Source organism: Eschrichtius robustus, chromosome 13, assembly GCF_028021215.1.
Source record: "Eschrichtius robustus isolate mEscRob2 chromosome 13, mEscRob2.pri, whole genome shotgun sequence".
NCBI lineage: Eukaryota > Metazoa > Chordata > Mammalia > Artiodactyla > Eschrichtiidae > Eschrichtius > Eschrichtius robustus.
The window spans coordinates 21681068-21702912 of NC_090836.1; the positions used below are offsets into that span (position 1 = coordinate 21681068).

Sequence of the window (21845 nt, forward strand, 5' to 3'; positions counted from 1 at the left end):
TTAAAAAATTTCCCCAGTGTTAACCAAATAAATTTTATGACTTAGATACCATTTAGAAAATAACATATGTTAAAGAATCTAGGGTAATTTTTGTTTCGTTTGAATCTTGAGATAAGGAAGCTTGTTGTTCACAGTACCTCCATGTTATAAGCTGAGTATTTGTGTCCTCCTCGAATTCTTACATTGAAGCCCTCATCCCCACCATGATGGTGTTTGGAGATGGGGCCTTTGGGAGGTAATTAGGCTTAGATCAGGTCATGGAGCCCCCATGATGGAATTAGTGTCCTTGGAAGGGGATGAGGAGATCAGGGCTCTCTCACTCCACCAAGTGAGGAAACAGGTAGAAGGCAGTTGTCTGTGAATCAGGAGTAGGGCCCAGGCAAGAACCCGATCATGCTGGCACTTCCCAGCCTTCAGAACTGTGAGAAATAAATGTTTGTTGTTTAGGCCACCCAAGCTGTGGCATTCTGTTATCACAGACTGAATAGACTAAGACACCCCATCTCTCTCTGGCTATGTCTGCTGACAGGTGCCAGAGAATAGCTGGCTTTTATGTTAGCTCTATTTTCCAAATATAACTTTTTCTTTCAAAAAATACATAAACAACAAACCTATCTTTTGATCTCCTTTCCCCTCCTCACTTCAGAAAAGAAAAGCATTGAGAAACTGTTTCTTAAGAATTTCTGTTTTGAGACAGAGCTACCTGAGCTGATGTTTAGTGGATTAATTTCATTCTGGTGCCATATCTGGATTAATTTCAATCTGAGCTCAATTTCAGTCAATTGAAATAATATATATATACTGCCTGCAAATCAGACCTCTCAGGACTGTATTTTCAAGTGTACTATTTGGTCATGTCATGTCTATCACATATTTTCCATATTAGAGGTCAGAACACATTCAGTGATTCAGCAAATACAATATGCCAAGCACTGTTCTAGGGACTGGAAATAACACACAAGATAATAGCCTTGAAGAAAGATTAATATTCCCTCAAGAATATATTTCTCAAGGATCGTATATTCCAAGATAAGTGGATAAGATGGAAAATAAAGAATATAGACATATAAAAATAGCAATTTTAGATTGTGATAAGAGTTAAACAGTAAATGAGTCATAATGGAAGAAACAAGGGAAGCAGATGACATTTAAGTCATGCGTGATACGAAGGAGCAAGACATACAAAGAACTGGAGGAACCAGACAGGGTGAAGACTCTGAAACTTTGGTGTACTGGAAAAAAAGGAGCATGATGAATAAGCAAAGGAAAGAATGGCATGAAATGAAAAACGTAAGCAAGGGACTGATTGTAGAGGGCCTGTAGACAGTAGGGCATGGGATAAACAGGGAAGAGATAGGATCTGATTTACATATTATTTTTTAATAGCAAGGAAAATTTCCCTGGAGGCTTGGCTGCAGACTTTCCTTTCAATTCATTGGCCAGAATTGTATCACATGCCCTTTTTTAAATTGAAGTATAGTTGATTTACAATACTGTGTTAGTTTCAGGTATACAGCAAATTGATTCAGTTATATATATAACTGAATATATATGTATGTATATTTCAGATTCTTTTCCATTATAGTTTACTACAAGATATTGAATATAGTTCCCTGTGCTATATAGTAAATCCTTGTTGCTTATCTATTTTATATGTAGTAGTTTGTATCTGTTAATCCCATACTCCTATTTATCCACCCCCCCCTTTCCCCTTTGGTAACCGTAAGTTTGTTTTCTATGTCTTGTGAGTTTGTTTCTGTTTTGTAAATAAGTTCATTTGTATCATTTTTTAGATTCCACATATGAGTGATATGGTATGATGTCTTTCTCTGTTTGACTTACTTCTCTTAGTATGATAATTTCTAGGTCCATCCATGATGCTGCAAATGGCAATATTTCATTTTTTATGGCTGAGTAATATTCCATTGCATATATATATATATATATATATATATATATATATATATATATACACATATACATATATATATACACACATATATATGTACATATATATACATACACACACCACATCTTTATCCACTCAACTGTTGATGGACACTTAGGTTGCTTCCATGCCTTGATTATTGTAAATAGTGCTGCTATGAACATAGGGGTGCATGTACCTTTTCTGAATTAGAGTGTTCTTTTTTCTGGATGTATGCCCAGGAGTGGGATTGTTGCATCATATGGCAGGTCTATTTTTAGTTTTTTAAGGAACCTCCATACCGTTCTCCATAGTGGCTGCACCAACTTACATTCCCACCAACAGTGCAGGAGTGTTCCCTTTTCTGCACACCCTCTCCAGCATTAATTATTTGTAGACTTTTTGATGATGGCCATCCTGATCATCCTGATCACTGTAGTTTTGATTTGCATTTCTGTAATAATTAGTGATTATTACTGAGCATCTTTTCATCTGCCTATTGGCCATTTATGTGTCTTCTTTGGAGAAATGTCTATTTAGATATTCTGCCCATTTTTTGATTTTTTTTTTGATATTGAGTTGTATGAGCTGTTTGTATATTTTAGAAATTAATCCCTTGTCGTCACATCGTTTGCAAATATTTTCTCCTATTCCATAGGTTGTCTTTTGTTTATGGTTTCCTTTGCTGTGCAAAAGCTCATAAGTTTGATTAGGTCCCATTTGTTTATTTTTGCTTTTATTTCTTTTGCCTTGGGAGAGTGATCTAAGAAAATATTGTTAAGATTTATGTCAGAGAATGTTTTGCTGATGTTCTCTTCTAGGAATTTTATGGTGTCATGTCTTATATTTAAGTCTTTAAGCCATTTTGAGTTTATTTTTGTGTATAGTGTGAGAGAGTATTCTAATTTCATTGATTTACATGAAGCTGTCCAGTTTTCCCAACACCACTTATGCAAGAGACTGTCTTTTCTCCATTGTATATTCCTCCTTCCTTTGTTGAAGATTAATTGACCATGGGTGTGTGGGTTTATTTCTGAGTTCTCTATTCTGTTCCATTGATCTATATGTCTGTTTTTGCACCAATACAATGCTGGGGTTTTTTGTTTTGTTTTTAAATTTATTTTATTCATTTATTTATTTTTGGCTGTGTTGCGTCTTCATTTCTGTGCGAGGGCTTTTCTCTAGTTGCGGCAAGTGGGGGCCACTCTTCATCACGGTGTGTGGGCCTCTCACTATCGCGGCCTCTCTTGTTGCGGAGCACAGGCTCCAGACGTGCAGGCTCAGTAGTTGTGGCTCACGGGCCTAGTTGCTCCACGGCATGTGGGATCTTCCCAGACCAGGGCTTGAACCCGTGTCCCCTGCATTGGCAGGCAGATTCTCAACCACTGCGCCACCAGGGAAGCCCTACAATGCTGTTTTGATTACTGTAGCTTTGTAGTATTGTCTGAAGTCTGGGAGGATTAGTATTTTTTTATTTTTAAACCAATAGCTGACAGTAGGAATGGAGCTACCATGATTGCGCCATGACTAATCAAATTTCACCTGGATGTCTAATCACCCTGGGGTATGGTCTCCTGGTAACCACATAAAATTGAGGTTTCTGTTAGCAAGGAAGAAGGGAGAAATCCCTGTTGGGTAGGCTTCCGATGGAAAAAGTACCACAGAAAACCTTTGTTAGCAAGTGAAGATGACAAGTAGTCAGTTAATTATACAAGTCTGAAATTCAGGGAAGGGTATCAGACGGTTGGCAGATGAGGTCTTCCACAAATGGCTGATATTTAAGGTTACGGATGGGATGAGATCACCTGGAAAGACTGTTTATATATTTAGAAGACAGCCCAGTATTATGCTCTGGTATATCCCAATGTTTAGAGATCAGGTAAAGGAGGAGAAACAAAGAAAGGACTGGCCAGACCTAGTTGCAGGAGAGTATTTGTCTTAAAAGCCAAAAGAGAAAAGTTTTCCAAAAAAAGGATTGGGCAGTTCATCAGATGTTACTGAGAGAAATGTATACACAGGCTCTAGCAATAATGAGATTGTCGGTGCCCCTGACAAGAGCTGGTTCAGTGAATGGTTAAGCAGAAGATTGACAGAGTATCCAAAGAATGAATGAAAGCTGGGGAAATATTTTGAGATTTGCTGTGAAAAGTACAGAAAAATATAGTGGAGAGAATCATGACACGGGAAGCTTTTGGTTATTATAATTTGAGCGATTATAGAAATGTTTGTATGTTGCCTGGAATGATCCGGTGCAGAGAAAGACATTGATGGTGTTGAATAGAACAAAATATAAGAACAAAATCCTTGGAAAAGTGAGAGTGGTGGGATCTGAGTATGAGTGGAAGGATTGACCTCTGATACGAAAAGATATTTATTCCATTTCAAAAAGAGGGAATACAGAGAGAATATGGGCACAGAGACTGAGAGGTGTGTAGATTTAATAAGATGCAGGCATTCCTGTAACATGGCTTAGATATTTTTCAATTAAGCATGAGTCTAAGTCATCGGCTAAGAATGAGGATGGAGAGAGTGTGGGAGGTTTGAGGCGAGAGGAAATATGAAACAGTTATTTCAAAGACTCCAAAGGGAACTTTATTAGGGAAAGATAGTAAGGCTCTTTGGCAGTAATGTGGGCATATTTGAGGCTTGGGATCACAAATTTAAAGTGCAACCAGCAGACAATTGTGATATAATCTCCAGTAGGTACAGGCATAGAGAAGATGGCTAGTAGATTCATGTAGTATTGGGGTCTAACCAGGCAGGTACAGGAAGAGTGGGGCCTGTACTTGAACTGAGCGTGTTTTCAAGTAGATTATTTTAATAATGGGTCATGAATCGTAAGCTGGGTATAAAGAGAAGCCAAGAGAGTAGTGAAGATTATGAAAAAGTGGCTGCATCAATGGACCAGAGGCTTCAATAAAACTAAGAAATAATTGCAGTGAAGGCTCTAGAGTAAGGGAGCTGAAAGACTAGGGGGTCGTGACCATCAGAACAAGTTCCCACTTTTAAGAGTTAAAGTGCTCATACATTATTACTTTGCATTTACTGCAGCCTTTTCAAAAAGATCAAAGTACCTGCTGTGCCCAGCTTGCTAGTAAAGGGTACAGTTACGTGTGACTAAGAAGCAGCCATGTGATTAGGGAGTTGGTAATGTGCTAATTCAGCAATGACATGGTCAAATGGACCACATAACATTAGATCTGAACAATAGGGCAACATCACAGCATAAGGAAAAGAGCTTGGGTTTGAAGTCAGAGCAACCTGATTCAGACCCCAACTGTGACATGTAGAGGCTATACACCTTGGAGCATATTTCTTAACCCCTCCGAGCCCTGGATTATCCTTTTAAACTGGGGTATTGCTACCTCCCGCCAATGGGTTGTTATGCACATGAAGAAAGGTAATACATGTAAAGTGCCTAGAAGGAATAGGTTCTCAGTAAATATTAACTTCTGGAAAATAAGGTGCCATGTTCCTACTGCTGCATGGAAGTTTGGGATCCATTTAGGAAGCTTGTGCTCTGAGTGTAGGTGGTAAAAGGATGTGTCGACTAGAAGGGCAGGGAAAGGATTCTCCTTATAGGGTTATCATGAGTGAGGGTGAAACCTGGCTTGGTTATTGCATTATACATAATAGTTTTGATGATAGGGATGAAGGTCTAATTTTTGGCTAGTGACATTTAGAGATCAGAAATAAAATCACTGTATCTGGATTCATGTTTTTTAAATAAATGATGAACCCCAAACTAGGAGACAAGGTGGTGGTCTAGATGGTGTGTGGTGGCAGACTTAACCCAGCCCAGCCAGAGCTGGTCAGTTATTCCCAGACAGTCCGTGGCAATTAGAGTTCAGTGTTTGTAAATAGGTTCAGAAACCATCCTAGCCTTTACCTGCCTCTCAGCTCCCTCCGATCTCTCACAGCCCTCTCCTGTTGCTCTGATTTCTTATTTGTCATCTGATAGTTCTACCTTCCCCGATTCATCTTGGTTTATAGCATCTAATCTCCCTTTTAAATGGTCTTCTGCTTTCCTGTTGATGGACTGCCAGTGCCCGACTTGGCCCTGGGATCTCTTTTTCTTACCTTGTGATTTTCTCAAAGCTCCTTCGAGGGGCAGCTGGGTTGGGACTGATGGTGTCTGCTACCTATGTGTATTAACCCAAAGTCCTGGTTTTTCAATACTCCCTGGCTTTGATTATTACAGGAGGAAAAAGTAGACTGAACATGTGCAGCAAGGAAGCATCAACCATATGTCAGGGAGAGATCACCACTAACTGAACAGGTAGCCAAAACAAAATTCCAATAGTAGCGAGTTGCAAAAACTTTCAAATATAATGTCCTGGTGGCCTTAGAAAATCCCTATAAAGTAGGTGGGATCTACTAGGGCTCAGAAAGTTTAAGTGCAACCCAGCTTTTCTCTAGAGACTTTGCTTTCAGAGGAAGTATTTACATTTTGGTCTTTAAACTTTATAATTCATTAATATGAAAACTCCATAGCATGTATATATTACATATGAGAGATGGCAAGATATACCTTGTCTAAAACCCATCAACTAAAAAAAAGCAGAAAAAAGGGGCATATTTTAAAAATGCCTTATCTAGTATTCTTGAATGAGAATAATTTGGATTTTCTTCCGGTAACTTCTCAAGTACGACAGTGTCATTTTTTAAGATGGTAGAATAGGGTTTTGATGCCTTTATATCTAATAGATTGTTTGGCCATTCCATAATGTTGTGTTCCAAAAATAATATATATTTTTCTTATGGAATTTTTACAATCCAGCACAAACCATTTTTGGAAGTAGTTATAATATAAGTAAAAATATATACATATATATATGTGGTTAAATCTGTGATGGAGGGACTGTGTCCATCTTGGCCACTCTTGGTTTCTTTTTTTTTTTTTTTTTAACATCTTTATTGGAGTATAATTGCTTTACAATGGTGTGTTAGTTTCTGCTTTATAACAAAGTGAATCAGTTATACATATACACATGTTCCCATATCTCTTCCCTCTTGCATCTCCCTCCCTCCCACCCTCCCTATCCCGCCCCTCTAGGTGGTCACAAAGCACCGAGCTGATCTCCCTGTGCTATGCGGCTGCTTCCCACTAGCTATCTATTTTACATTTGGTAGTGTATATATGTCTATGCCACTCTCTCACCCTGTCACATCTTACCCCTCCCCCTCCCCATATCCTCAAGTCCATTCTCTAGTAGGTCTGTGTCTTTATTCCTGTCTTGCCACTAGGTTCTTCATGCCCTTTTTTTTTTTTTTCCTTAGATTCCATATATATGTGTTAGCATACTGTATTTGTTTTTCTCTTTATGATTTACTTCACTCTGTATGACAGACTCTAACTCCATCCACCTCACTACAAATACCTCCATTTCAATCTTGGCCACTCTTTTATCCCTAGCAGGTTGCCTAGTTCCCAGCATTCATCAGTTAAATGGATGAATAAATAAATTAGTCTTATGATCTACTGAGTTCCTAGTATTATATACCAAAAATTCATTATTATTATTTTACAATGAATTTATTTCATTTAAAATCTTGAAACTGGGTCGACTGTCTCCAGTTGACCAAAATGGTTCCTCTTGACTGAGAGTTTAGTAAAAACATCCAATTTCATAGCAACTGTCAAATAATTTTGAAAATTAGTAAAAGTAGAAGTTTTAGGACAAATTAGAGGATGTTTCTACATTTTCTTTCTTTCTTTTTTTTTTGCCTGTTCTGTTACTATGTTACTATTATTATTACCAGAGGATTATTTAGTTATTCAAGATAGAGAATGTAGTTTTAAAAATATAGTGTTATTTTTATTATAGAAGTAATGTGTATATATTGGAGAAAACTTGGGGAACACGGATAAGGCAAAAGAAGAATCACCTAAAAGTCCACTTCTGTGAGATACCCCTGTTTATGCTTCCATACATCTTTCCTGTTTTTATTCTATAGCATATTTATTTCTACAATCCTGGGATCATACTATATATCTCTTAAACATTCTTTTTCACTTCACAATAGACTGTATTATGTTTTGCTCAGAAACAGCCTTTTAATTCATGCCATTTTCATTATCTTAGAAATTTCATTAACACATTTATGAAGAAATATTATTCTTTCATATCAGTGGTGATGACAAATATGACCATTTTCTGGTGTCAGGTGTTAATAGTGTAGCAAGGCAATGAGGTAAGCCAGTTAATTGTCTGATGGGAAAAATCCAGCATTCATTTCCCATTTAGTGTGATGGGTCTGGACTCTGGAGATGCCAGAGCTGTCTGCTCTTGATGGCTGTTGAAAATAACTTCCCCTAGTTTTTCTCCTGTTTTACTCAGACCTGGAAATCTGGCACACAGAGTCCTAGTAACAATTCAGGCAGCCAGCTTTTCTTAGCTACACATCAGTGAAAAGACAGGATGGCTGTCCTGAAGTGCCTGCTTGGGGTGGTGACTTGGAGCACCCAGCATGAGGTGGGATGTGCTCCTACCTCACCCAGAGGGACAGTCACCTTAAAAGGAAGTCAGCCCATGAGTTTACTGCTCTCATGCTCTGGCAAGGCTCTAACAAGTTTTATAGGTTTTATGAGATCTTATCTGCTTGATAACCCAGGTTAATCATACAGAAAATTTATTTTAAAATATTTTACCTTATATGAATTAGCCTGTAAACAAAGGACTTTTGACAATTATTTTCCTAAGTAAACTCTTTCCACATTACATATTAGGTTAATGAGTGCAGCGGTCATTGTAATGATATATGTGTGTGCCATGGTGGTTATTCTTTATCTTCCTATAATACGTGCTGCATTTACTGATTTCTCATTTCATTTAATAAATATGTAGCAGGCACTGTGCTAAGTGCTGGGGAATCTTAGAAGGAACTCAGCAACCTCTCTCAAGGACCTCATATTCTAGAGCTGTACTGTCCAGTATTGTAGGCATTACCCACATGTAGCGATTTAAATTAAAATTTTTAATTAATTACAATTAAAGCAAATTGAAACTTCAGTTTCGCAGTCACACTAACCACACTTCGATTACTTAATGGCCACATGTAGCTAGTGGCTACCATATTGGACAGCACAGATATACAAATTTCTATCATTGTATATAGTTCCATTGGCCAATGCTAGTGGAGACACTAAGAGAATATCAAAGCTGTTAATAAATTATGTTTCTGAACCTATCACATTGGATCCATCCTTCAAAACATTTTGATGACTCTCCCTATGCTGGTTTTGTAATTATAGAAACAATTCTGTAAGGAAGCTTAAAGGGAGATTTAGGAAGAGGGTGTTGACGAGCATATGCTCATTGTCAAGGCAATTGATCATCAAACTTTTTGTAATTGTACACTACTACTTTTAAACAAAACATTTTTGTACACAAACTGTACACAAAATGTCAAAGCACAGTATATACTTAGGGCTCATTCATGATAGTTGATACAATTCACATTTCAAATAATCTTACTGATGATTTCGAACTTCAGGGGCTAACTTCTTGTTATATATAATTAAATCATCATTGTTGTCATTGCACAATGAAGCTGAAAAAGAGCTTTTTTTCTATGAGTAGGAGTGTATGTCCTGCACTTTTCTTGTTCACTGGCATTTGCATATTATCTTCTATCTACCATTTGTTTGCAGGCTTCTATTTAAGCCACGTGTCCGTTTTGTGAGGGTAAGCTTAGTTCATGCTAAACAATGTGATTTGGAACTTCAGTTAAGTAGGCACATATCAGGTGCACCATTTTTCAGTACGCCTTCTCGGAAGAACCAGTTTGTACACTGCAGTCAGCCATGAACATCCACTGCCCTCCGGCTGTCTCACACTTGACTGCCCTGATACGGACTAAGTGAGGTATGATTGTCAACTTTAGTAAATATTAGGAACGCTTATTCCCTTTCTTTTTTTGATAAATAAAAATATAAATACTAGCTCTAACATTTTTTTCCTTCACCTGAAGGGATCATCTCATCTCATGGGGTGTAGGACCCTGCTTTGGAGGCCACTCATGTAGACTCTGGTGGAATGTTATCAATCCTGTCATGTGATTTATGAGTGATATTCTATGGGCATCAGCCTTATCTAAAATTATCTTTATGTTTAACTTAATTTACCCCCTCAAAAATTTACAGCAGCTTGATAAAAGTTTGTATGCTACCAAAAGATTTTTAAACACACAAAATAGCATGTCTGGGATCCTGTATACTTGGGCTACAAATTTGGTTTTTAGCTTCCTAGCGGCCAGTGTAAATAAGGAAGTATGAACCCCAGCAGGATGATCTCCATTTTACATAAGGGCAAATGTAGGCTTAGGAAATTTTAAACCATTTGTCCAAGTTTTTCTAGCTAGTTAGTGGCAGACCAGTATGTGAATTCAGTTCTATCTAATCTCAAAGCTATTTCTTTTGAAATAAGGGTAGTTATAAAAAAAAATCTAGTTTCTAAGTGGGGCTAATACTACTTACCACGTAAATTCTTATAAGGATTAAATTAGATGGTATGTTAGTTTCTGAGGGCTGCTGTCAAAAGGTACCACAAACTAGGTGGCTTCAAATAACTGTTCACAGTCTTACAGTCTGGAGGCTAGATCAAAACTCAAGGTGTCAGCAGGGTTGGTTCCTTCTGAGGGTTCTGAGGGACAATCTGTTTCCTCCATGCCTCTCTTGGCTTCTGGTGACAGCCAGCAGTCCCTGGTGTTTTTGGCTTATAGATGCATCCCTCTATAATCTCTGCCTGTGTCTTTACATTGGGATCTTCCTGTGTCTCTGTGTCTTTTCTCCTCTTCTTATACAAACACCAGTCATATTGGATTAATGTCCCACCCTACTCCAGTACCTAATGACATCTGCAACAACCCTATTTCCTAATATGGTCACATTCTGAGGTACTGGGATTAGGACTTCAGCAAACCTTTTCAGAGATCACAATTCAACCCATCACAGATGGTGTATGTATTGATAAAATCCTTCCACCACGGCTGGCGCATGGTAGGTTTTCAGTATATGTGAGTTTCCTTTGCCCTCCACTAGATTGAACTACTGAAGAGCTATAACTTTGTCTTATTCCTCTTTGTGGTCTCAATACTTTGCACACGCATACACACAGTAGATGTTTATTAATGTTTTTGACACATGGTGAACCCAAAACTAGGAGACAAGGTAGTGGTCTAGATGGTGTGTGGTGGCAGACCTATCCCAGCTCAGCAAGAGCTGGTCAGTTATTCCCAGATAGTCTGTGGCAATTAGAGTTCAGTGTTTGTAAATGGGCTCAGAAACCATCCTAGCCTTTACCTGCCTCTCGTCTCCCTCTGATCTCTCACAGCCCTTTCCTGTTGCTCTGATCTCTCATTTGCCCCTAATTTGTCATTTGATCGTTCTATCTTCCCCAATTCATCTTGGTTTATAGGATCTAGTCTACTTTTAAATGGTCTTCTGCTTTCCTGTTGATGGATTGCCAGTACCCAACCTGGCCCCGGGATTTCTTTTTTCTTTGGTAACTTGCAATTTTATCAAAGCCCCTTAGAGAGGCGCCTGTGTTAAGACTGATGGTGTCAGCTACCCATGTGTGTTAACCCAAAGGCCTGGTTTTTCAATACTCCCTGGCTTTGATTATTATAGGAGGAAAAAGTAGGCTAAAAATATGCAGCAAGAAAACACATTTCAGAGAAATATCACCATAAGCAAATCCTCTGAGTTGTTATACTATAAAACACTGTATACTGTAATACAGACTGATGCGAGTGAAAAGTTAGAATTAAAATATAGTCTATATTCAACTCTACCACTTTCATTATTTTCAGTTATAAATAACCACCAAAGCTAGGTTAAACTAGTAGATAATATCTTATAATGAATAGATAAATATTGTCTGTAATTAGCAAAACTAACAATCCACTGGCTATATTTATATATAAATGGCGAATACTTGTAGGTGATTATAGTATGTAGGTAAACTTTCTCATTATAATTTTCATACACCACACTTGCCTAAGACATTTTTTTTCTATCAGTGGATCTAATTAAATCCTTAGTCTGTGAGACTCCAGATGACAAGAATTATTGAATTACTCATTTTCACTTAAAAGAAATGTGACAATACAAAATTCAGTTGGAAAATGATACTCTATATATACAAAAAAAACAACTAATTAGAATAATGGTTTTCCGACATAAGTCTGTTTACTTATGCATTATATTATCATGAGTTGGATAAAGTGATTTTTAAATTCTTTAAAAGTCCCTTCATAAGTATTTTCCGTGGAAACAAGTATCTCATAAACTAGGTTCTTATCCTAATTTGGTCACAAGTTTGCAGGGAGAAACAGACCTTGGCAAGTCACTTGGTCTCTCATGGGCCTCTCTTTGCATGCTTGTCTAATAAGGGCATTGGAATATATTATTTTTTTAGGTCTCTTCCAGCTCTACAATTCTCAAATTCTATGAATAGAGAAATAGTTTTGAACTATACTATTCATCTTTTTACAGACAGTTATTTTTAAACTATACGACGCTTACACATTTTTTATTGGCCAAGAAATCAAGTATTCATTCAAAAATAAAAGACAGTCCAAACCACAAATCGACCTCTACAAATAATAATTATAACAGAAAAGCACGCTGGGCATAGACCCATGATAAGGTTTCTACATGGTACCTGTATAAATCACACACTGATTTCTTAACTAAATGAGGTCCTTCAGGTTATGCTGTGATTTTCAATGTTATGAGAGCAAAGGGCATGTTCAGTGAATTTCCATGGTTGATTCTGCACAAGTAGTCATTTTGCATATACAGCAAGCTGAGTCTATTTAAAGATAAAAATCCGTTCACCAAAGTCACCTTCACAAATTTTAGCGAATGTGTTGTTTCAGCAATGCCTACAGTATACTAGATTGATTAAATTTTTTTAAAAAAAGACACTTTGAAATTGCATTTAATTTTGAACAAAATGCAAATTTTCTAGGCAGTGTATGAGACTGAGCACACCCTTTCTGTGTTGATTGCATCAGGTGTCTTAGACAAAGCAGCAAATGGGGTCATTAGCTCCTAAAGGAGCAATTAGGTAAAAGTGCTGTAATTTACCAAATGTATAATGTATGATGCTTCTGGAAGGGTTTCAGTCTATGCAAAACAGGTCAAAATAATAACAGATGTTTCTTAAAGGGACACTAACACAATTCACTTCCTTCCTTTCTTTCTTTTTTCCTTCTTTCTCTCTTTCTTTCCTTCTGTCTTTCTTGTTCATATATATCTAAAGTTCATTTCCTATAGGATATTATATTGGCCAATTTAGAGATTATATCTTGCTTCAAAAATACAAGTTTTTAGTGTTGATGAAAATATAAGATTACATAATTTTCATATTTTATGACCGGAATTCCTTGTATCTTCTTTTATTCTCCAAGGCAGCCTTTTCAATACGATACTTCTAATGTATTTAACGCTTTGTACATGCAGAAACACTCCTATCATCTGATGAGCATGGACGACACTTCAAAGTTACTCGTACGTAATCCCACCAAGCCAGAAGGACAGCATTCCAGACTCTGGAAATTTCCTTCTAGAGGGACTTAAAAGTCTGTGCAAGCCATTAAGAATTAAGGAGATGACATGTAGTGAGAAAATCGGTGATGAAAACACACCACTCATTTTAGTATATTGGTTTTGAAAAGAAGAAAATCATCAGAAATTAAGAAAAAAATATAGGTAGAATTTATTTTCAAGAACCCATCAAAGGCAGAAGAGAAAGTGCCCGGGTAGAGGGAGATAACACGCTTTATAGCGGGGGATGGGTGCAGATGTGTGAGGGAGCCCACTGTGGGAGAGCTGGGGCAATAGGTCAGCACAAGAGGCTTGACAGCCTTGGACATGCTCTTCCTTTCCTTTGGGAGAAACTATGAAAAGGGAAGAAAGAAGGGATAAGAAACTGCTATGTGTTGAGCTGGACACCCTACAAGTTCTGTTACAGAAATTTCATCATTTGGTCATAAAAAGGTCCCAATGATACATGGTGGTCCTCATTTTACAGATGCCTTCAACAGATTATCTGTTTATTTTATGCCTACATGAGTAATTTATCTAGTTATATGCCATTCTGCTAACAAGTAGCACATACAGACTTATAGGCCCCAAACCCATATTCATCCCCCCATTTCACCACATTGCATCCCAGAGAAAAAGGCTGAGGAGTCAGTGTACAGATATTATAATACTGTATGATATCGCTTACATGTGGAATCTAAAAAATAATACAAATGAATGTATGTGAAAAACAGAAACAATCTCAGAGATGTAGAAAGCAAACTAATGGTTACCAAACGGGAGAGGGAAGTGGGGAGGGGCAAATTAGGGGTAGGGGATTAAGAAACACAAACTATGATATATAAGATAGACAAGCAATGAGGATATAGCACAGGGAGTTACAACTGTTATCTTGTAATAACTTTTAATGGAGTATGAGCTGTAAAAATACTGAATCACTATGCTGTATATCTGAAACTAATATAATATTGTAAACAAACTATTCTTCTATTTTTTAAATTTTAATTAAAAAAAAAGAAATGGAGGATGAGATTGACAGTGGTTTACTTTTATTCCAGCATTAAGAGGACATGGAGTTGGAGGTTTAAGGAGAATATAGAAATTTCCATCTGTGATACACAAATTAGTCTCTAATGTAGCTTTCCTTTAATCTGCTCTTACTGACTAGCTGTGACTGAATAAAACTTCAGAAATCAAGTCCTATTGATTTAAATATACTTTGTCATTCTGCCTGCTTAACTGTCTATCAGTAATGTTCTTGACACTGTTTCTCTGTCTCTCTATCTCTGTCAGTAGTTAGGAATGCACCAGAAAACTATATAAAGGAACTCTCTGTTGATATTTTTCATAAACCCATTTTAAAGCCATTTACTATCACCCAATTTGTTTGTCTTAGCTCAGTTCATTTTCACTGAGTTTCTTAGAGAGAGCACAACTTACAAGGCACACCATAATTGGGCAAATCTTGGCAACAAACATTTACTGAGCACAGTAAATTGATGCAGCTTGGCCAGATTCACCTGGTCATGTGAAGATGATGGAATAAACCAGGATGCTGACTGCTAAAGTAAAAGAATCACTAAGAAAAATAATGACTTGAAAGGACCTTCTGTCCCGCCAGGACATAACTAGTTACAGGAGAGGAGCTAGGATCATCAGGACCGCGGGGCCAGCCTTCTTGGAGAGGACTGGCGAGTACTACAGCCAGCTAGGGGCAGCATGAGGTCCGGACAGCGTGTCAGATAACAGCTCTAACAGGCAGAAAAGAAGGGCATGTGCTCTTAACCCTGCACATAGATGCATGAATGTATACTGGGACCTCGGTGGCAAATGCCAGTAGGCAAGAAGAGGAAACAAGAACTACAATCCTGAAAACTGACCCAGCTATGGCTCTGACGTCCCAGAAAATAGCCAATAGCCTGAATATGCAGTCAAAAGTGAGTGTGGCCGCATCAAGTTCTCGTCCAGCCTAGGTAGATACCCACAGGAGCACCAAAGCAACGAGAAGCAGGACTCCGGGGAGTGGGACCCTCGCATTCATAGTGGAGCCATGTGGTCAGTCTGTTGAAAGACTGGAGACAATGCAACAGGGCTGAGTAAAAGTGAGGCAGGGTGGCGGGTCCCAGGTAGCCAGCCGAGCTGAGGGTAAGGAGGGACATCAGGGCACTGACGCGTTCAACGGAAGTCCAGGGCGTAAACGCAGACATACAGAAGGGCCTGGTATGGCACAGGTCACATAGTGATTACCCCCAGATTTCTGGATCTCTTGTCTACATCTGCAAGACTAACTCCAGACCTCATCTGCTGAGGTTGGGGTGGGAGGACTAGGAGAGGACAGAAACTTCCCAGCTTCTCTCTGTCCTGGTTTGATTGGCATTGGTACTTGGCCAGACTGCACCTTCAGGGGACATGCTTCCTGGGGTACAGGGGAGGCGGGCTGAGGGATGTGGTAGAGTACAGAGGCAAATAGCTTCTGCCCGATTTCATGCTTCTTGTTAGGCGTGGGTCAGCAAGAACAAGAGCCTGCGGGAAGATCCTAACCAGGACAGGGACACCCACAGAGTTACTGGGATCCGAGAGTGCGAAAACTTCCTTAGCTCAGGGGCCTACACAGATGTGGGAGAGGTCATGCCAGGTCAGTGACCATGGCATCTGGGGCTGAGATCATCTCTCAAGGTGACCCTTCAAAGCCTGGGGTCATGAAACCAAATTAGGGCGGAACAGTGGAGATGCCTGTTTACTGCCCAGGCAGTGGCCCCTGAAGAACGTGCTAAGCAGGATTTTCCTGTCTTCCTCATTCCATCCCTTTCTTGGGTCTTGCTGAATGCTGGTTAGTCCACCTCTGCCTGATGGTTGCTTTACAGAATTCTGGAAGTTACTTTAAAACATTTTAGCTTATATATATTTTTATCCCCACCAAAAGCTTTTTTGGTAAGCAAAAAACATTAAATATTAAATATTTTTAAATTAAATGTTTTCTGAGTGCCCACTGTGTACAGATCATTCACCGTCAATGAAAAGAAAGAGCTTGACTTGCTCACTTCCATACATTTTCAATCAATCATATTTGAACGTCTATATCATCCCTCTCTCGCCCATTATTCCCCTCCTCCCCACATGATACAGGTTCCCGAGGAGATTTGAAAAATTAACCATTTCGAATAGCCTGAAATTTAAAATAAAATTTAAATTAAAAAAAAAAAAAACAAAAAACAGCCTGGACAGGTGTGGGGCATTACCAGAGCAAATTCCTACTTCCAGAAATCTCTCTGCTTTTTTTGCCAAGCAGCCCAAGACTGCCTAGATTTGGAGAGAAACCCGGGCTGCTCTGTAAGCAATTTCTGGGGAACCTCCCTATTTTCCGGGAAATCTCAACAGGAGATTGCCCAATTCGATTCCAGAGTCTTTCAGGAATGGAAGGGCAAGGGTGTTGAGGGTATATTTCAAATCCTTCCTTGGATTGGGAGAAGCTGCTGATACCACAGGCATAAGAATGTTTTCTCCCCAGCTTTTCTTCTTCACCCCATCATCCCACCACCAGCCTTCACACCACACACACACACACACACACACACACACACAGCTTGAGAGACAGCAGATTTTATTCAAATGTAAGGCCAAAGTGACTTTGCCACTTATATCTAATCAAATAGAATTACAGGCAGGGATGTAAGAAAACAACTTAAGAAATGATGCAGTATGTCATGATGACCTGACCAAAATAATATAAACTGGTAAAGTACTGAAGGCAGACAAGTATTTCAAAAGTCAAAGCAGAGCCTGGCTCTTCTGAGGACTAAATGGCAGCTAAAGGAAAGAGCTGAGCCTTGGTCTGGATTGTGGAAGTGAATAAATAAAAAAGAAAGGCAAAAGAGCCCATATCCAGGCATGGCTGGAAATTAAGGAAAACAAAGGAAACTTGAATGAGGCAGATCAATGCTGTAAACCTGAAGCAAGCACAGGGCAATGCTGAGATGGTGTAAATTTCAGTTTACACAATCTCCACAGTCTGTACATTTCAAAATAAATTAATTAATGTAGAGGGAAAAGGAGAATGTGTTAATTCTACAATGTAATAAAATCAGTTTCCAAATCTGAAAAAAAATTATAGGCTCATTAGCTTATTAACATTTTGACTTCAATGTTTCAGAATTTGGAATGTGAATAGAAATCATCTTTCAGAGGGAAAATGTCATAATATCCCCTGGGCACATGTGGGTTCTGCCACTAATTAACCCACTGGCAGGATCTTCCAAAGGACTGCTGCTGCCCGCCTCGGTACAGGCCGTACTGTCAGAAGAAATGGGCTGAAACACCGTGTTCCACCACCCAGAACTCGTGCTAATGGTGCTCCTACTGCAATATTCTCTGAATTGGAAAGGACCACAAATGCCTCTGTGTGAGGAGAATTAATGGGCGTACGTGGAGGATTGCGAGTGGAAAAGAGAGGTCTGGGCACAGGGCTCAGAGCCCGACAAGCTCCTAGGTGAATAGTTTTTTCCTAAGGTTTCATCAGAAATGCTGTAGGTCTCAACTCTGTCAACTGTTCAGCTTGATGAGGTTCTTTCTCAAAGGCACCTGACACAATACAGTCGTGTTCCAATCCGGGATAGCAAGATTAACTCGAGGACAATAGGACATGACCCTGATGGTCTGAAGATTAACAAGTACTTGAAACAAAACAAAACAAACAAACAAAAAACCCAAACACACAAACAAAAAACTTTAGAGGAGGAAGAGAACAGCTTGTAACCCTTAGAAATGTATCTGCGCAAGTTTCTAGAATCAGGATTTCCCAAGAGTTCGGTGTGAACACCCTGTTTTGCTCAACCCTGGCTATTGTTGTAAAACAAACATTTCTATTTGGCTGCATACAGTATTCATAAAGCGCCTTAGAATTATTTGCAGAATATGATCTTCAATCCAGGTAAAGGAAGCAAACAATTATAATCCATGCCCAACGTTGATCATGAAAAAAGCAGATAAGTGTGCTTACCGCAATCGCTGCAGTTGTTTTATGGCCGCATAAAAATATAACGCCTACGTGTTGTCCAGCAAAGTCGCCAAGTCAGTGCAAGGTCCTTTATGAGACAATAAAGAATAAATACAGTCAGATAAGAACACAGGAACTGACACAGTGGGTGGTCCAGTGTTCCTGCAGCTCTGTCATCTATTGCCAGCACAACCTCAGCAGGGAAGGGAGGGCTTGGTTTTCCTTCCTAACTGTATGCCGTTCCCAATTCTCTTCATCCCACAGTGCAATCTCTGTTTTATAGGCTCCTTAGCAGAATGCACACTCCAAACCTTTCAGCTTTTCTTAGTTGCTAGGAATGGATCTGCCGTTCATAAAACTGTTCAAATTCTTTCAAAATTCACGTATATCTTCTTCCTTTACTACCTCCCAAAGTCATGAGTTCCACAAAAGAACTTTCTATGTAAAATGGTAAGGTAGACAGTGAAAATTTGAACCTTCTTTTTTCTGTAAGAAATTACATGAAAATACCCCAAAGGCATTTTTTAGAGCAATAAAGCATACTTGGAAAACTTTAAGGAATTTACTCAAGAGAGGGACAAAATATAGAGTCCTAAAGGAATTGGAGGTCTCAAATTTGGGGATTCCATTAGCAGTATTAGGGCCTTGAATATTTTAAGCTCTAGATCTGCGTCCATGTCTCACTCTTCCCAACAATGATCCGAGTACCTGACACATAGAGGGTCCTATTAAATCTATATTCATTTAAAGAAAATGACTGATGTACTGGTATATGCATATATAATCTACATCTATCAGGCCTAGTTATAGGTAAATTAAAATATTATGGTTTTCTTGAAGCTTTTAGTTTTTCAGGATTTCCTTCTTCTTTCAAAAATCGTCCTAATACTTAATATGCTTTATATTTCTTCATAGCTGCTATTACTATCTGATATTATTTAATGGGTTTACCTGTTTGGTTTTGGCCTGTATCCACCACAAGAATGTGAGCCCAGGTAGTAATTTTGTCCATTTATTCAAACACTGTGTCAGGTACTGAAATAGTACCTGGTATGTAGTATGCACTCAATAAGTACTTGTTGATTGGTGAGGGAATGGATTTTCATCCACACATTATTACTGACCAAGTATTTCCCACCAGAGAGAGGGCAACAAGGCCAAGTGAAGGGACTTAGAGTCCAGTCAAGACAACCAAGAGATCACCAGCAGGTCACAGATGGCATACTCTGTGCCTTGAGCTTAGCTCCCTTATTTAGTGCCCAAATTCGTTTTGCAGTGTGGTTCTTATTACTGTACCTGTATTCCAACCATTTGAGAGCATAAAGACATTGATTATTTATTTTAAAATAAAAATAATACTAATAAAATGTTCTATTTCCTTCTGCTCAATAATCAGGCAGACCAGAGAAACTCTAGTCTTCAACTGACAACCTGTTGCCATAGTAACAATAACAAGCTTGATTTCTTAGGGAAGGTGAAAAACTATTTTCGGTTCTTCTGTTTAGGGAACAGTCTCTTGTTTTTTATGTTTCCATTTATTTGGGTGCAGAGGAAAAAAAAGACTATCTTATCCTTTAAAAACTTAGTGGCCAATCATTATAATTGTTTTGATGTTTAATTTTCCCACAAAGACTTTTTTAGAGAAGGTAATTTTTCTCAGCAAGTGGAAGAGATAGCATCACCTTCATTCTATGTGATCAGCTTTATTTCCGTTTTACAGATGAGTAAAGAGAAGTATCACATTATGGGTGATCTATCTCAGCTCAAAATGAAAATGACTGACTCAAATGATTAGAATTGTAATCAAAGTAGATCCAATTAGAATCCAAAGATGATTTTAAAGTTCTGCAGATGTGGTCCTTTTCTCCTTTTACATTTGGTTTGGTTTTCCATTGACTCTATAAGTAAGGAGATTCAACACAGACACCTATTAGTGAGATGAATGACAAATGGAGAGTTGTAAGTGATTGAAGATAGGCTGAGCATTCATCAATGTTTGGCGCAAATTGGGTTATTTTAGACTAAATGCTGCTTTGGGAAATTAGGTATAAAGCTTTTGCAAGGGGGCACTTTCTAGAACATATTTTGTACTCTAAAATGCAGGCAGATTCTAATAATCAGTGATTTTTTTTCAATATATGTATGATGTAGTACATAGCACAAAATAATACTAAGATTGCTTTTTTAATGAATGACCTTGAATAACATTGACTTTTATTATCACAATCTAATATTTATGATTTTCTTTTTTCAGGTTCAGTCTGCCTTTCCTGATATATTTTACACTTTTTGAGGGTATTGATCATGCCTTCTCCTTTATTTGTATGCAATAGTCAAATGCTTATTAATTTATCACTTTCTCTAATAGAGAAAATGAAAGTAATCAAAATGTTTCATTTTTCTTGAAGAAGAATGTTTATTGAAAGACTATTAGTTCTACTCTAAAAATGATGCACATTCATTTTAGAGAAATGGGAAATAATACAAAATAAAATTAAAATTTGCTATTTTCCAACCTGGAAATAACTTACACTAATAACATTTAGTAAATTTAATTTACTTAATTTTTCTTGGTGTATGTAAAAATATGCCCTTTAAAAGAAATCAAAACCATGATTGCCATCTTGCTTTGTATCCAGCTCCATTCATTTGACAAAAGTTAAACATTTTCCATTTAGGTACAATTAGCACAATATAAAAGCAAGGAATGAAAATAGAACACCTTATATTTTAAATTAGCATGAATCACAAACAGGTGCAATGTTCCTTCTAAAATGTATTTTTAAAACCACTCAGCTATTATTAAATTCTAACGCAATAAACAGAATTGCCTGAAGCCCTGCTCTTAAGTGCAAAAAAAAAAAAAAAGAATGATCTTCAGGTCTTAGTGTGCATTTCTAGGTTCTATCCCCCTATTCTTCCCACTTCAATTGCAGCTTGTCCTCTGTCAAGGAGGCCCAAGAGCGAGGAAGTGGCATTGAGCAGCTCAACCCTTCCCATCATTTCCTTTCATCAATCCATATGTGCAGATACCTGCTGTATTCCCAAATACAACACTGCTTCTCAGCTTCTTTGAGCTCTTCTTTTCAACACGTCACAGGACAGAGCCCCAGTCAGAATCACGGGCATCACCAATGCAATAGCTCTCGCCCATATCGCTATATCTTCTCTTTCAGTGTATTAGTTTTCAGGAGTCATAGCATTTCGTGTTTTGGGGTTAGTTTATTTATTTGTTCTATGTTTAAAGCAAAAGCTTTTATGTGCTTTAAAGTAATGAAATGACTGAATCACTCCTTATAAGCTATGAAAAAAACATCTTCAGTTTATAAAAGAAGGTAACATTTTATTGCATTATTTTATTTCTAAAAAAA

At 38.1% G+C, this 21845-nt stretch overlaps 1 protein-coding gene across 1 annotated transcript in view; it reads right to left on the reverse strand.

Annotated features, from left to right (window-relative positions):
* LMNTD1 (lamin tail domain containing 1) overlaps positions 1 to 21845 on the reverse strand; it is a 445486-nt gene that overhangs the window by 122867 nt on the left and 300774 nt on the right. Inside the window, exon 7 of the mRNA XM_068560487.1 lies at positions 18478 to 18562. The gene's annotated coding sequence lies outside the window, so the exon portion shown is untranslated. The remainder of the gene's footprint in view (positions 1 to 18477; positions 18563 to 21845) is intronic.